The sequence below is a fragment of the Eutrema salsugineum genome, unplaced genomic scaffold (assembly GCF_000478725.1).
Source record: "Eutrema salsugineum unplaced genomic scaffold, Eutsalg1_0 scaffold_6, whole genome shotgun sequence".
Taxonomy (NCBI): domain Eukaryota; kingdom Viridiplantae; phylum Streptophyta; class Magnoliopsida; order Brassicales; family Brassicaceae; genus Eutrema; species Eutrema salsugineum.
In genome coordinates, this window is record NW_006256547.1 from 11,605,424 (window position 1) to 11,619,658 (window position 14,235).

General features: G+C 44.3%; 1 non-coding gene across 1 annotated transcript; it reads right to left on the minus strand.

Moving 5' to 3' along the window:
* Positions 1 to 8,492: 8,492 nt before the first annotated feature.
* On the minus strand, positions 8,493 to 8,599 carry LOC112083638. The gene has a single exon (XR_002897774.1). It is a non-coding gene; the product is annotated as a small nucleolar RNA R71 (small nucleolar RNA).
* Positions 8,600 to 14,235: the final 5,636 nt, after the last annotated feature.

Below are 14,235 nucleotides of genomic sequence, written 5' to 3' on the forward strand. Positions count from 1 at the left end.
GGGAAGCAAGGCCGAGACGACTAAGTGCAAGATCATGCGAGTTGGTCATGCAGCCTGGATCAAGGAAAGACCAAGCCGCACTGACACTCGCAATTCACAACGGCTTGGTCGTGCTAGCTGGTGTCCAAGAGCCCAGGCCGCATAAAAAAAGAGGGATCCAGAGGTGTCTAGTCATGCAGTTTGAAGCAGGAAAGCCCAGGTCGCAGGAAGGTTCGCAAAATGCACCGACCTGGGCGAGCGAGTGGGTTCAGAGGATAAGCAGGCCACATATTGAGGAGGAGCATGGAAATGTCTAAGTGGCCGATCGTGCGACCTGGTCATGCGACTTGGACGCACAAAAGACCAGGCCGCACGAGAGTTCGCAATTAACACCGGCATGGGTGTGCGGGCAAGCTCCAAGAATAGCCAGGTAGCAGCATCAAGGAAAGGACTGAGCTGTGCAAAAGAAGTTTTGGTGCGACTTGGGCATGCGAGACAGAAAGAAGAAGGACCAAGTCGCACAAAAATCCATTCTACACCGAGTTAGTCATGCGGCTCGGTCACGGCGGTTCCAGGTCGCACAAGGAAAGAAAGGAGTCCGGTCAACGAGAAAATGACAGGTCAAAGCTTTGACTGGTCAAAATAGATCTATTGACCACCAGTCCAAAGGCTTGACCTTGTCCCACACTCTCTCTTCCTCACCAAAACCACGAGTTTGCTCCATTTCTCTCATTTTTCTCCATTGTTTTCATCATAACTCTCTCGTTTCTCCACTAAATTCGTTGATTCAAAGTGATCTGAGCTCCTTTTTGAGTTGTTAACATCATCCTGATTTCATTTCGAACTCGTTGCATTATAATCCCAAGGTATTCACTCTGTAAAATTCATCTTTTTCCATGTTCTTCAATGGTGATTTTTGAACTTCAAGGTGTGGAATCGATTTTGATAGGTTGTTTTAGACTTGGATTATTTTTATAATTCTAGGTGCTAGATAGTCTGGAAAACAGAGCACTTTGTTGGCGATTCATTGTTCTTGAGTTTTGAAAATTGTTGCAAGTTAATTCATGAAAAATCAATTTTTTTGGTAAAGAAATGAACTTGTTTCTTGCTGAGTCCTTGCTTTGCACTCTTGTTTTTGCATTGCTATGAACTTACTGGATTGATGCTTGGCTTGAGAAACTTGTTCATGTGATTTTAAAATCGATTCTTGCAACAAATTCTTTCAAAATTTTGGAGAATTTTGTGAACCTTGATCTTTTGCTAATCTTGTTTTTGAGAAATTTCTTGGCAGATGACTGAAAGAACCAACTCTCTAGCCAAGAAGAAGGGCACTGCATCCAAGGACAAGGGTTTAGTCTCAGGGTCTTCACAGCCAAAAGGAAAAAGCCAAGTCACCAAGAAAGTCACAAAGCAAGGGAAAGGTGATCAAGCTCCAAAAAGAACAAGGCATGAAGAGAAAGAATTGGTGGTTGCTTCTGGTTCCAAGAAGAAAGGGAAACAGTTAGCTGTGGTATCTGATGATGAACAGACTGAGAGTAGCTCAAGCAGCTCAGCTGGTGGTTCCCAAGGCACCATTGAAGAGGGATCAAAGAGGATCAAGAAAACTGAACCAGAAACACCTGATTATCTGGCTAAGTTTCAACAGATAGAGAGATCCAGCAAGGGAGATTCCCTGACGTGGACTTTCTGAAGAAGATCGGCATCTATGAAGATGTCAAAACTTTGCTTGGGAACATGGGCATTGAATCACTTTTGGATATGCGAGAGATCGCATATGAAGAGGAGTCTCAAGAGTTCTTGGCTTCTTTTGAAGCTTTTATGTACTACCCAAGGGATTCAAGAATTCTTCAAGGGGATGGACTTGGACACATGGAGTTTACTGTGAAAGGAAAGGACTATACAGTATCATTCAGGGAATTGAATGAGATATGTGGGTTTTCTGCACCTAGAAACGTTCCTTTCTCCAACCAGGTCAATCTCAGAAAGGAAGATACTCAGGCTCTATGGAGATCAATAGCTTCTGGAAAGTACACAGCTGGAGCATCTAAGTCCTCTTGGATAAGGAATCCAGTGCTGAGATATGTACACAAAATTCTCTCTCACAGCTTCTACTTCAAAATTGATGTTGGAAGAGTTCACAAAGGTGATCTGATGCTCCTTGGTGTGGGGCTGAAACAGTTGATGCCAACTCATGAAAATGGGGAGCCCTATGAAGGATATGCTTACATACCTTGCCTTGCCTCTCAATTAGCAAGGTCTTTGATGTTCTACAAAAAGTGCATTTGGGGTTCCACAAAGAAGGATGCAAAGCTGACCCATGGATGGGCTGTAACAAAGATCTTGAAGGCAAAGGGGTACAGATTCAAGGAGAACAAGGCAAGGTTTGACCTGATTAATGAAGCCCATTTGTGTAAGATTGGTTTCCTTCAAGGAAGAGTTGGAGCCAAGCTGGTTTACAACTTCAAGTCCTTCATTGATGAACCAGTCGAAACTCTCCTGCCCAATCCCTCCATCACCACAGTCCAAGTAAAGAGGAACATTCACTTCTTCTTGCTGAAGGAAGAGCTGTACAATGTCCAAACTGATCCACCAATCCTCAAGTACAAGAAAGATTGCAGAGAAGAAGCCTTCAAGGAAAAGAAAGCAACCGCTGAAGATGCTACCACAAGTGCTGCTGGTGCTCAAGATGCTGGTCTGCCTCCACCTCAAAAATGTTTTAGGTGGAAACAGATATCACTTTGATGATTACAACTGGGAGGAGCCAGGCACTTCAGGGTTTAGAGCTCAACAAAAGATTGGTGTTCTCTAACAATGGTGCAAGTACCAAGACAAAACCATGCACAAGATGGCAAAATGCATCAAGGAAATGAAGAAGAGGATCAAGAAGCTTGAAAACCCTTGCAAAGGTGGATCTCCAACACTGGTTTCACCAAGGAACAGAGAGGAAGTTGGAGAGAGTTCCATGAACTGCACGGCCCTGGTAACATATGGCACAGCATGGGTGGATCTTGACGACGGTTCTGATGAGGCAAGCCATCACTCTTGGGAGACACCATCAGGTCACACTTCAAACCCCTCTTACTCATTGGGGTCAGACTTCCACAGCTCTTAGGTAACACTCCACACCTTGTACATAAGCATGTAGATTTTCTTTTCTCTTTGCATTTTACTTGTTTGCTTTGCTTTAACTCCTTTCTCATTTTTAGGATTGAGTCTAGATTGCATATTCATGTAGGCTGCATCAATGCAAGCGAGTAATGATAGGTTTTTCCTTGAGAGAATATCACTTTAAGAATTCGGTTCACTGCCCTAGTTTCTAGTTCTTTGGTGCATGTAAACAAGAAAGAAAACAAGACTGATCCATAAGAACTTGTTGAGTGAATCAAGCTTTGATTAGTCCAGCCTTATCTAAGTGAGAACCTTAATTTGACAATATAATTATCATTGCTTGGGCATGTCATTGTGAACTCATGGGTACCCTTAAAATATTTGAGCTCTCTTATCCCTTTTACCACTCTTTGCTAGCTCAAATAGCTGTTCTCTCACTTTGAGGCAGTTCCCTGCCTTTAACCAAACCTTCCTTGAAGCCTGAAACACTATAGTGAGAGATGTGAAGCCTTTTTCTGAATAAACTTGACAGAAAGTGTTGGGTTTAGGGCGACAAGAGTAGAGTCTCATGTAGATCTAGCTCAGCATCATGAGTCTAGAGTAGGCTAGGAAGTGTTCTTGAGAAACACTGAGTGGAAAAGAGGAAGTTTGAGATGAAAAACAGGGGTTGGAAAAGAAAAGAAAGAGGTTTGGGGTCTGCTGTGTAAAGAAAGAAAAGCTCTTGTGTTTTGAAAAAGAAAGTCTAGCCTCTAAGTAAAAAGAAAAGAAAAGAAGCCAAAAAGGCTCAAGTGTTTGAAAAGAAAAGAAAAGAGGCTAGAAAGTGTTATATGAGAAAGAGCTAAGTGGAATATTCAGACCCCAAAACCTGAGTTTAAAGTTGAAAAGATGAAGCCCCTAGTGAGAAGAAGAATGGGAGTGAAGTGAGGAGAGGGTTGATAAGGCAATGAATGTCTTGAGAGAGGAGTAGCTAGGATGTAAACTTCATGGGAGTAGAGTTAAGGTGAAAGACCAATTTGGGGCATAGGGTAGATGGGATTCTGCTCTTGTATGCACCAGTTGCCTTTTACCCTTAGCATTCTGTTAAAGTTTATTCCTTCTTGAGTGATCCCTTGAGCTGAATGGAAGCCAAAACATTAAATGAGAACATCTTTGTCTCATGACCCTGTCCCAAGACAAGTGAGTTCACATGATTTGCATAAGCATGATTCACATGAGCTTTAATGAATGTCAAAAGGTTGGAACTATGGCTGTTTGTAAAAAACTTAAGCTTGATCTTGATTCATTCATTGATAAGTATGGCTAAAGTTTTGTGTGTAATCTTGTTTGCAATGCATCTTAGAATTAGCAACTAGGACAGTGAGCCTTGAATTCTTTTAGTGATACACTCTCTCATTAAGGAATATGAACTCCCAATGCATCCAACCTCTTTCTCTCATTTGCTCTTTTTGCTTGAGGACAAGCAAAGGACAAGTGTGGGGGAGTTGATATATTCATAAATTACATCTTTTAGTGTACATATTTTAGTCCAAATCATGTCTTATCTCATGCATTTTAGGTCTTTAGGCATTGTTTTAGGACTTAGGAGATTGTTTAGGTCCAAGAGAGTTTTGCATGGTTTGGAGTGTTAAACAGGTGCTTTTGGAGCCTATTTGGAGTGGATGATGTGAGTCAGATGAAGAAATGGGGTTGAAATGATCAAAAATGGTGAAAAGGAGCAATTTTGGGTTTCTCGGCAAATTGCTGTACTGATGGCCGAAGATTCTCGGCCAAAATCCTTCCCGCGGGTAGACCTCTCGGCCAAAAACACGTACCAGCGGTCAAGTCTCTCGGCCAAAAATCCCGGGTGCAGATACATTTCCAAAATCGCGTCACTGGAAGATCTTGCCGGCCGATTCAGCTTACAGGGTCTTCAGAAAAGTTGGAGATCATTGAGTCAAGAACCTAGGACAGGTTGAATCAGGGCATTTGGAGCACTGAGCCGAACGATACGGTCACCGGAAGACAGACCTCTCTCGCATCCATTCCAGAGCAATCCGATACTCCTGAATGATCGCCTGTACGGGGAACCTTCCGGTCCGATTCATGATATGTCTATATTTTACATCATTTAGATTGCATTATAGAGTCCTCATCATGTGTTTTCTTATGTAAATTGAGTCTTTAGGCGTTAAAACAGGACTTAGGGCTTGCATTAGGTCCCAAAGAGTTTTGCATGTTTTGAAGTCTTTATCAGGAGCTTGGAGACCAATTGGAGCCTAAGAAGAGGAACAGAAAAGAAAACGGTGAAGAAAAGGGTCAAAAATGGTGAAAACCGCTTGGAGGAATTTCTCGGCCAAATCTCGTACCGACTGGTCGGAAACCTCGGCCAAAATGTTTACCGGACGCTCATTACCGGCCAAAAACCTTACCGATCGGCCAGAATCGAGTATCGAGTGCAAAAATACCACAGGACAAGTTTTTGACCGAGGCAAGAATTTTTACGACCAAAAAGCTTACCGCGGTACACAGCCCTCGGCCATTTTTCTTACCGTGGGAAGGTTTTTACGACCAAAAGTTGTCCTTGCCCGCGCAATTCAGAGATCAGCAATCCGGGGAACCTTCCGGTCCGAATCAGTTGGCGGGGTCTGTACCAAAGTTGGAGATAATCAAGCAAAGATTCCAGAACAGTTGGAACCATCCAATTCGGACCAGTGGAGAGAAAGATATGGCTTCCGGAGCATTCACCAGCATTGCGTGTACCCGAGAACTGAACGGAGAACTTCAAAGATCATGGCGGACGGAGCCCCTCCAGACCAAACCAGCTTACCCGGTCTTCACAAAAGTTCGAGATCCATGGAAGATCTTCTCAGAGCATTTGGAATCGCTCAATTCGGAGCAAAGGTTTGGAAGATAGGGTCTCCGGAGTTCACATCGGTCTAAAAGTCTATTTTCCGGTGATTTCAATGCGGCGCAAAGATGTTAAATCCAGGAAGCCTTCCACTCCCCAAGCTCTGATGGTTTCTTCACCAAAGTTCGAGCTTATTGAGTCATCTTGACTGTGGAACTGGTCCCAGAGCAATTGGAGTCGTGTGCTGAAAGTTACTGCTTCCGGAATGTGACATGGTCGATACAAGCCTAAAAGAGTTGCGATACGCGCTAAGTATTTTCACAAGCCTCGGTATCTTTACCTTGGCGTCACTCAAGTCGAGGCTCATATCTTGGAAGTATTCTGTACTAGACCTCGTGCCAAAGCCTTGGCATGGTTCGATCGAGGCATGCATACGTAAGAACTGAAGCTAGAAACGACTAAGTGTTGAAAGTACACCACGGTGTAATGACCTCGGCGTGCATGTCGGACTGTGTTCTCCCAAGCACCTCGACATCATGACCCCTCGACATTTTATCCCGAGGTCCCTTGTCACGAACCCAGAATCAAGAACAGAATGGCTCAAGAACATACAAGTGAGGATAGATCAAAGACTAGGGTTCATGCATGTTCTTGACGTGTTCTTCACGAGATCTTCATCTGGATCCTGACTCACGTGCACGCCTCGGCATGAAGACCTCGGCTTCACTTTCCGACACACCGTGGCACTCACCCATCAACCCAAGAAGGCGGTTCAGTACCCGGTTTGTTCCGGGCTGACCCGCGACACTTTCCCTTTGCTATAAATACATTTTGAGACTAAAAACCTATTTATCTTATATCTTATCTGTTTTTAGCTCTAAGAACTTGCCTCTTTTGTGAAACTTGATTAATCTAATCCGATATCTCGTTTTTGCATCAGAATCTTGTTCTTTCTTTATTTCTTTTATCATCCAACATCAAACTCCTTATCATGACTAGCTACACGTCTTGCAAAGGACTTAGTGAGCTCGTTATGATCAGTGAGTAGTCGTTTAAGCGGCTTTAGATAGGTAGATTAGGGTGCTTTCAAGGTGGATTAATGGGTTTAGGTGTCTAGTCTTGCATGTTTCATTCCTTAACCGATGAGATCTCTAAGCTGGATCCAAGCACATCACTTGAGGTTCAGATCTGAGACATATCTCGCATCAGAAGTGTTTGTAGAAATGTCTGAACCACTCGGTTAAGGGTTTAAGAGTCTTTCATCGCGAGAGTGATAGTTTGTTCTCTTAAATGACGTTTTTGAACCGATTCTTATTGCTGACTGATTCGTGCTTCTCAAAAGGGATTTTGGTATGAAAGAGGATCAGTTTAGACGTTTAATACTTCCATGAGAAGATTAACGTGCCTTGAGTTCAAAGTCAAATGAAATCGCTTGATAAAATGATTCATTAGCCCCTTAGTCTAACTTGGAAACACCCGAGTCAAATATCCTGTCTAAAGCTTCTGCCTTTATCATTCATTACCATCATCTGAATCACTTGTTTGTTATTTGCATCTTGATTAGTTTAAATCTCTGCTTTTATTTAACTTTATTGCTCATTTGCCTGTTAATCATCGTCACCAAAATTTTATCATCTTGTCTTGACTTAAGTGAACAAATGACATAGGCTAGTGTCTCGTTTACAAGCTTGGTTTGACACCCCTTATACTACTTTGACAAGGGGATTGATAACCCTTTTAAGAGCCTGAAAACTCTTAGTTATCAATTGGCGCCGTTGCCAACTTGTAGGAGCATTAGTCTCTTGTTTGTTCTTGAGTTCAAGCTTTTCTTTCCTTTGTTTTACTAACTTCTTTCCAAGTTCTTGTTTTGTTTTCAGGTGCATGAATACCAGGTCTCGGAGCACAGGATCGCTTTTCCCATACGACGATAACATCGACAGATTAGAAAGGCGAGCTCGCGAGAGAGAACGGCACTTAGACAGACTTGGAATGGCAGAACAACAGAGAATGGAGCAACAGGCTCAGGCAGCCGAGCACCAGGCTCAGGCTAATCAGGCGCAGGCAGGAAGAAATGAACAACAAGCCTATGTTAATCAGCAACAGGCTCAAAGAAACGAACGGCTTGCTCAGCAAAACCAACACCAAGTGAATAGAAATGAACAACAAGCCCATCATGTTCATCCGCCACCGCCCCAAGTTCAGAGACAACATCCTCCAATCTGTGTTGGAGAGAATGACCGAGCTAATGCGCACCAATACCGAGTTGGGATTCAAGCTCCACTATTTCAAAACAACAACTTTGAAGTTAAAGCTTCCCTGCTCAATATGGTGCAAAACTCAAAGTTCCACGGTCTGGCTGGAGAAGACCTTCTCGAGCATCTAGATCAATTTGATCGGGTTTGCGACTTAACCAAGATAAATGGCGTCTCCGAAGATAGCTTCAAGCTACGCTTGTTCCCTTTCAGCCTCGGTGATAAAGCACACCAGTGGGAAAAGAATATACCGAGGGGTTCTATATAAACCTGGGAGCAGTGTACTGGCGTTCTTATCAAAGTTCTTTTCCACATCACGCACGGCTAAGCTCAGGAATCAGATCTCAAGTTTCACGCAGCACAATAACGAGAGCTTTAGTGAAGCTTGGGAACGGTTTAGAAGCTACACTAACCAATGCCCACACCACGGCTTCTCAGAGGCATCCCTCTTGAGTACTTTATACCGAGGTGCACTCCCCAAGATCAGAAACCAACTCGATACAGCTTCAAATGGGAATTTTCTTGGAAAAGAGATCACTGCGGCAATGGAACTAGTTGAGAACCTAGCCATGTCCAATGACACGTATGGAGAGGACTTTGATAGAGCAAACCGTACAGAGGGATCTAGTGATGAACAGCGCATGAAAAAGGATATAAGAGAGGTTTAGAGTAAGCTTGACAAGGTTTTGATGGCGACTCAAAAGCCAATACACTTTGTAGGCGAGTTTGATGAGCAAGGGCCAAGTTTTGACAATGTTAATGAAGATGGTCTAACACTAGAGGAGCTGAATTACATAGGGAATCAGCAGAGGTATCAGCGGTTTAACAACTATAACAGTAACCCAAACCTCTCATACAGAAACACGAATGTAGCTAACCCTCAAGACCAAGTGTACCCTGCTCAACAACAACAACAAAGCTATGCTCAAAAGGCTCCTTTTCAGAATACCTTCCAGTCCAAGCAACAGTTCAGTGGGCAACAGCACGGCTACACTCAGCAGAATCAAGCGGCTCAGAGTAACAACTTCAACAACCAACCGCAGCAACACAAGTTTCCACCAGGGTTCCATCCGCAGCCGATGGGTAATCAACAACAGATTCAGGGAACGGGTCAGAATCAAATGGGGAACGACGTCTGTGGGATACTACAGCAACTGTTACAGGGCCAGCAAAGGGTTGAGAGCCAGCACGCGACAATGCAGCAAGATATCAGAGAGCTTAAGCAGAATCAAGCTTCTACATCATCAAGTGGCCCGGCTTTACCAGGTAAACCGGAGCCGAACCCTAAAGAGTATGTGAACGCCATCACATTGAGGAGTGGTAAGGAATTACAAACTCCAACGCCTAAGACAAAGCTCATTGAGGCCAATGAGCAATTAGAGGGGGAGGCAGCCTCAGACGATGCATGTAAAGAAGCGGTCTTAGAGAAGGAACTGATCAAGGACAAAGGAAAATAGGTGGAAAAGACAACCGAGCTTGAAAAGCCCTATGTTCCACCACCACCTTATCAACCCAAGATACCGTTCCCAGGGCGTTTCAAAAAGAAAATCCTAGACAAGGCCAAGGCGGTCTTTGAGAAACACTTGGAGAACATGCAACTCACCTTACCCATTATAGATGCTTTCTTAGCTATACCCCAGCTTGGGAAGTTTCTAAAGGACGCGATCCTCAACAAGACAAAGGAGCTCCAGGGTATGGTGATACAGAGCCATGAGTGCAGTGCATTAATACAAAGAAGATCTATACCAAGGAAGCTATCCGATCCGGGCAGCTTTACTTTGCCGTGTGCTTTAGGTCACCTGAAGTTCTCAAACTGTTTATGTGACCTTGGAGCTTCTGTGAGCTTAATGTCTTACACGGTGGCCAAGAGATTGGGATACAAAAGCTACAAGCCAGCCAAGATCTCTCTTGTATTAGCTGATAGATCGGTTAGATTACCGGTGGGGTTGCTTGAGGATCTACCTTTGAGGATCGGTGAGATAGAAATCCCCACGGACTTCATAGTTCTTGAGATGGACGAGGAACCATTAGACCCTATCATCTTGGGCCGACCGTTCTTAGCAACCGCAGGAGCCATAATAGATGTGAGAGGAGGAATGATTGAACTACACATCGGTTCCGAGACTATGAAGTTCAACGTGAAGGAAATGATGAAGAAACCGACCATTGGAGGTCAGGTTTTCTATGTGGAGGTAATGGAGGAGCTGGCTGATGAGCTCCTTGAAGAGTTGAACGCCGAGGATCCGTTACAAGTGGTCTTAACGCGGGAACAAAGCGAGCACGGGTACTTGAACGAGGAAAGCGAGGTGTACAAGCGTCTTTTGGACCAACCGAGGGAACTTGGAGCTGAGGCGAGGTTTTTGGAGCTCCACACGAGCAGCCTCGACATTCTAGAAAGCGAGGAGTCAAAGGGAAAAGAAGAGACACCTCGGGATATCATGGCCGTGACAACTCATACCGAGGCCGATGGTAAACCATGCAAGAATGAAGCAAAGGCCGAGGAAGCTGTTCCGGGCCAATGCAGCTTTGATGCCGATTGGAATGAGGCAGACGCACCCCCTCTTGAGCTCAAGCCTCTACCAACAGGGCTCAGGTATGCATTCTTAGGTCTAAACTCTACTATTCCTGTGATCATAAACGATAACTTGCTTGAGCATGAGGAACGTGCATTACTTAGTGAAATAAGGAAATTCAGGAGAGCCATAGGGTATTCCTTGGCTGACATTAGAGGAATCTCTCCTGATATATGCACCCACAGGATCCACCTAGAGGACCAAGCCATGTCCTCTATTGAGCACCAACACGACTTAACCCGAACCTCAAAGAGGTGGTTAAGAAGGAGATACTAAAGCTCCTTGAGGCAGGGATAATATATCCAATCTCTGACTCTCGGTGGGTATCTCCTGTACACGTTGTGCCCAAGAAAGGTGGGATCACGGTGGTGAAAAACGATAAGGATGAACTCATAGCCCAAAGAACTATAACCGGCCATCGCATGTGCATTGACTATAGGAAATTGAATTCTGCATCAAGAAAAGATCATTTTCCTTTACCATTCATTGATCAAATGCTTGAACGGTTAGCTAATCATCCTTATTTTTGTTTTCTCGATGGATACTCGGGGTTCTTTCAAATACCTATAGACCCCCGAGATCAAGAGAAAACGACATTCACCTGCCCTTATGGCACTTATGCTTATAGAAGAATGCCATTCGGTTTGTGCAATGCACCGGCCACTTTTCAAAGATGTATGATGCACATTTTCTCTGATCTAATTGAAGAGAAAGTTGAGGTGTTTATGGATGACTTCTCCGTATACGGCTCCTCTTTCTCCGAATGTCTTCCTAATCTTTCTCAGGTTCTCAAGCGGTGTGAGGAGCATAGGCTTGTCTTAAACTGGGAAAAGTGTCATTTCATGGTCCAAGAAGGCATTGTCTTGGGACACAAGGTATCAGAGAAAGGCATCGAGGTGGATAAGGCGAAGATCGAGGTGATGGTGAACTTACAAGCCCCGAATTCTGTGAAAGGAATAAGAAGCTTCCTTGGCCACGCTGGGTTCTATAGACGGTTCATCAAGGATTTCTCCAAGATAGCCAGGCCTTTGACCAGGTTATTGTGCAAAGAAGTGGATTTCAACTTTGATGAAGAATGTGAGGAAGCGTTCAAGAGAATCAAGGAGGCTTTGATCAGTGCACCGATTGTACAAGCCCCTGATTGGTCTTTACCATTTGAAGTGATGACCGATGCATCTGATTATGCTGTAGGAGCTGTCTTGGGACAGAAGAAAGATAAGAAGCTCCATGTGATCTACTATGCCAGCCGCACTTTGGACTCGGCTCAAGAAAAGTATGCCACCACCGAGAAGGAAATGCTTGCCATTGTGTTTGCATTTGACAAATTCAGGAGTTATCTAGTGGGATCAAAGGTCACGGTTTACACAGATCACTCGGCCTTGAGGTACCTGATGTCTAAGAAGGACGCTAAGCCGAGGCTTTTGAGATGGGTCTTATTGCTCCAAGAATTTGACATGGAGATACTTGATAAGAAGGGCATTGAAAACGGAGCCGCAGATCACCTCTCAAGGCTGAGGATTGAAGAACAGGTCCCTATAGATGATGCTTTACCCGAGGAACATCTCATGTTAGTCCGGTCTTACTTAGAGGTGGAGGAAGCCAATACGATCAAGGAAAGAAGCCTTCCATGGTTCGCGGATCTTGTGAACTACTTGTCTTGCAGATTAGAGCTACCAGATCTTGATACTTATCAGAGGAAGAAGTTCTTTAGAGATGTGATGAGGTATCATTGGGATGAGCCGTATCTTTACGTGCTTAACAAGGACCATCTCTATAGGCGATGCTTGGCCGAAGAAGAGCTCCATCCAGTGCTACAAGAATGCCACGACTCATCGTATGGTGGTCATTTAGTGCGTTCAAGACAGTTGCCAAGGTTCTACAGAGCGGTTTCTGGTGGCCGACCATGTTCAAAGACGCCCAGGAAGTGGTCTCGAGGTGTGAAGCTTGTCAAAGGCACGGAAACATATCCAAAAGGAATGAAATGCCCCAAACCCAGTCTTTGAAGTAGAAGTCTTCGACTGTTGGGGAATTGACTTCATGGGTCCCTTTGTAAGCTCATATGGGAATCAATATATCCTTGTAGCAGTGGATTATGTGAGTAAATGGGTTGAAGCGGTTGCATCTCCGACCAACGATTCAAAAGTGGTGGTAAAACTCTTCAAGAGTATCATCTTCCCACGGTTTGAAGTACCAAGAGTAGTCATCAGTGATGGGGGAAGCCATTTCATCAACAAGACTCTTGAGAGTCTTTTGAAGAAGCACGGAGTAAAGCACAAGGTGGCCACCCCTTATCATCCGCAAACCAGCGGCCAAGTGGAGGTTTCCAACCGTCAGATAAAGGCCATTTTGGAAGGACCGTGAACTCATCCAGGAAGGATTGGAGCAAGAAACTTGACGATGCTCTGTGGGCTTACAGAACCGCCTACTAAACCCCCATTGGAACCTCACCGTTTAACTTGCTCTATGGGAAGAGCTGTCATCTACCGGTTGAGTTGGAATACAAAGCCTTGTGGGCAGTGAAACTTCTGAACTTTGATATCAAGACCGCACAAGAGAAGAGGGTTTTACAGCTTCATGAGCTTGAGGAGATCCGGTTAGATGCTTTCGAGAGCTCTAAGATCTACAAAGAAAGAACCAAGGCGCTCCATGACAAGAAGATACACAAGAGAGAGTTCAAAGAAGGGGACCAAGTTCTGTTGTTTAACTCAAGACTCAAGCTGTTCCCTGGGAAGCTGAGGTCTAGGTGGTCCGGTACGTTCACGATTCTTGAAGTAAGACCCTATGGAGCCGTGGTTTTGAAAGGAAAAGATGGACAAGGCTTTGTGGTAAACGGCCAGAGGGTAAAGCATTACTTGGCATCAGAAATAAGGGAGGGAGCTACCTCAGTTCCTCTACTTGAACCGGAATCAGCCTGAAAAGGTATGAAAAGTCAAACTTAGCGACGTTAAACAAAGTGCTCTTGGGAGACACCCCAAGCTTATCCATGTACATATTTCGTTTTTCATCTTCTTTTTCTTTTTATTTGAAGCTTTTTGAAGGGTTTGTTAAGTGTTTCAGGAGTTAGACAGTGAACCTTGAGGGTGAAAGTGAGAGAAAGCTTAAAAAAAGACACGGCCTGATGAATTAAGTCAAAGAGCATACATAGCCTCGGTATCGACCCTCAGTATATTCATACCATGGTCATCTTTTACCGAGTGAAAGCTTGAGAACCTCAGCTAGATTCCTCGACTTAATTTCAACAGGGTCGTGTCTGAGAAGTGCTATGGTAAAATAACTAAGTGTGGGGGAGGCTCACGGTGTAAACACCTCGGTATAAGTATACCGAGGGGCGTTGTTCACTTAAAACGGTCAAAAACCTTGATCCGAGGCCGCGACCAGTTTACACCAAGGCCAGCCTGTTTAAACCCCCAAGCCTCACGCGTTTTTTGCTAATAACAAGTGACCTCGGCATGATGCCCTCGTGGTGGAGCGTGCCGAGGCACTCGGTTTCAAGAAA